Source organism: Canis lupus, chromosome 21 (genome assembly GCF_048164855.1).
Source record: "Canis lupus baileyi chromosome 21, mCanLup2.hap1, whole genome shotgun sequence".
Taxonomy (NCBI): domain Eukaryota; kingdom Metazoa; phylum Chordata; class Mammalia; order Carnivora; family Canidae; genus Canis; species Canis lupus.
In genome coordinates this window covers 53,747,379-53,750,023 of record NC_132858.1, presented here as the reverse complement: position 1 = coordinate 53,750,023, position 2,645 = coordinate 53,747,379, and positions in this window count along the sequence as shown.

Below are 2,645 nucleotides of genomic sequence, written 5' to 3'. Positions count from 1 at the left end.
CTTTTATGAGAAGTGTATGGCCACAGAGTTGCTGCTGATGCTCTGACTGAAGAATGGGAGCCATAGCCTATGTCTGAGACATTGCCAGCAGCATAATGGGGCACAAGAAAGAAATGAAGTCTGGCTGGGAATTTTGGACAAGTTGTTAGATCCCTAAAGAGCTTTGTGCTTCTTGAAATGTAGGAATGGGAACTTGTCTCCACACTAATTTTCTCTAGAACATCTCCTCAATTGTTATTCATGTTATTCACTTCTAAGGTCTCCTCAAGTACTTCCAGTCATGCTAGAGGGATACATTTGCCAAATGTGCACAGTGCAGTCTGCTCATCAGATTTGTCTTGCTGGAGCAAACTGTTGTTAATGAATGAGAAAATTAGAACAAGATAAATAGAATTTGGTATTTATGCTTTTAATCATATATGGGGTGGGATGGAGAATTGTGATGAGCAGGAGTTTTATAACATGTATTGAACTATTCATTTAAAAATATGATATTCTGATTAAAATATATATAATGCCTAATAATATACAATATGCATAGTGAAAAATTCTTAATCTCCCAGCTAACAGTATTGTCTAATAATCAAAGCTTTCTGACAAGTTGTGTTTTTTCAAACCCTTCTAAGAATGGACCCTGGCTTCAGCTAGCAATTCTCAGAACCATGTCTGGACAAACTGTCCCAGCAACGGACCGTGGACTTTAAGGAGTCAGAGAGACATACAAAAAATCCACAGACGCTGATTTTCCCTGCTAAAATTATTTGTCCCTGTTTAGCCCAGGACGTTTTATTTTTCCTATCTACCAAATATACAAAGCATTCCTCACCTGTCAGGAGGCAGGGCATGCTGTGGATGTTTAAAGGTAAAGTCACATCAGGTGGAATCAATTAGCACTAATTAATAGACTCTTTCAGTTTTAAGCTCCCTGATCAGTCGAGGTGTTTAAAGGTCTGACAAGTGCAGATGAGCAACCCTTGTCACAGTTCTGAGAGGTAAATGGTCCAATTACGAAGGCGATATTTGGCTGCCATGGGTAAGGATGCTGCTGACCTTCCCTGGAGTGATGGCTTCCCACCTCCTTCTAACTCTGTAAAAATATCTTCTCTTCTGGTGCCTCGAGTTGTATGCTCAACCTTTATGATATCTAATTCTCTTTGCAGTCTTACCCTTTTCTGAGTGAAGAGAGTCAAGACATAGTGGCCTTTTTTTTTTTTTTTTTTTTTTGCCTCGGAGGGTGAAGGTAAAGGAAAAGGCCATGTGAGCAATTGGAGGGGAGCAGGACAGTGGGGAGGAACAACCTCCCTGAAATGTTACTTAAAATGCCAGAGTTGATGTCCATAGACGAGTACCTAAATCAACTATGGTAAACATGAAAATATTATGGGTTTTGAATCTTCTCTCTGTTATTTCTGTAATTTAGCTGTTTAATGACAATTACTCATTAGCTGATAAACTTTAACACATTAAGTAGATACTTTGTGTCAAAATAAAAATGAAAAAAATAAAAATAAAAATGGAAGGACTTATCATCTGTTATATAAGTGGATACTAGTGATGTATCTCAAACAACCTTAAACCTAAAAAAAAGAAAAAGAAAAAAAAAGAAAAAGAAAAGAAAAAGAAAAAGAAAAAAAAAGAAAAAGAAAAAGAAAAAAGAAAAGCTTCCTCAGCTAATTATTGGATCTGTTCACCCCCTCTCCGGGAGTCATTGTGAACATGGTGGGTGAGGCTCAGCATTAGATCTGTGCAGGTCTGTCTGTCTCTTTGGTCCCTATATATGCTCTCTAATGTTTCCCACTCACTAGAAGAAGGGGACTTTCGCAGGTGAAGCATGAATTCTCAGAGCGTTTACCTGCTCTTTATACTATTATACTCTTGCTTGTTACATAGTTGTCTTAATGAGAATCATGGCTCTTTTCACACAAACACATGTCTACGCAAAATATTTTCACAAAGTGTCTGGGGGTCAAGGACTCCCAAAGCTCATCTGGTGACATTCATTGTGCCACTTACGTCCCCCACCCCATGTCCCCTTCTAAATGAAGTTGCTGTAAAAACTCACATGCTGATACTCTAACAATTTCTACAATTCTAAGGCTGTACCATCAGGCTCTTTATAGGCTTATGATTAGATAAAAAAAAAATAACAACTTATTCTTTTACCTGTTTAATTCACAAATAGCTATGAGCAGCTGATGCAATCCTGATACTATGTCCTGGGGATAGAAGAGTGACCATGAGAGACATGGCCCTCATCTTTGGGAGAATACACATATGCAAATGAGCACTGATTTGAGATTTGTAGAATGGGGGAATCACTATATTACTGGTTTATTGATCAGTGGTGCACCTTACACAATTCATTAAGAGAAACCTTTCCTTTGTCTTGATAGGGTGCAGGCATCATTCTAACTTTACAGTGTTGGACATATCACCAGATCCTATGTGTGTCTGTCTTGCACATAATGGCATCCCGAAGATATGCTCTGAGGGCTCAGAAATAGACCATTTGCTCCACTGGTACTTTCATTTGACCCAACATCTCAGCATAATGGTCAGATTCTGTGACTTAATTCTACATATCCAGTAAACCTGAGTAAATGAACAGAAGGACTAGGACTCAGTTAGGAAGCTATAGACCTGGT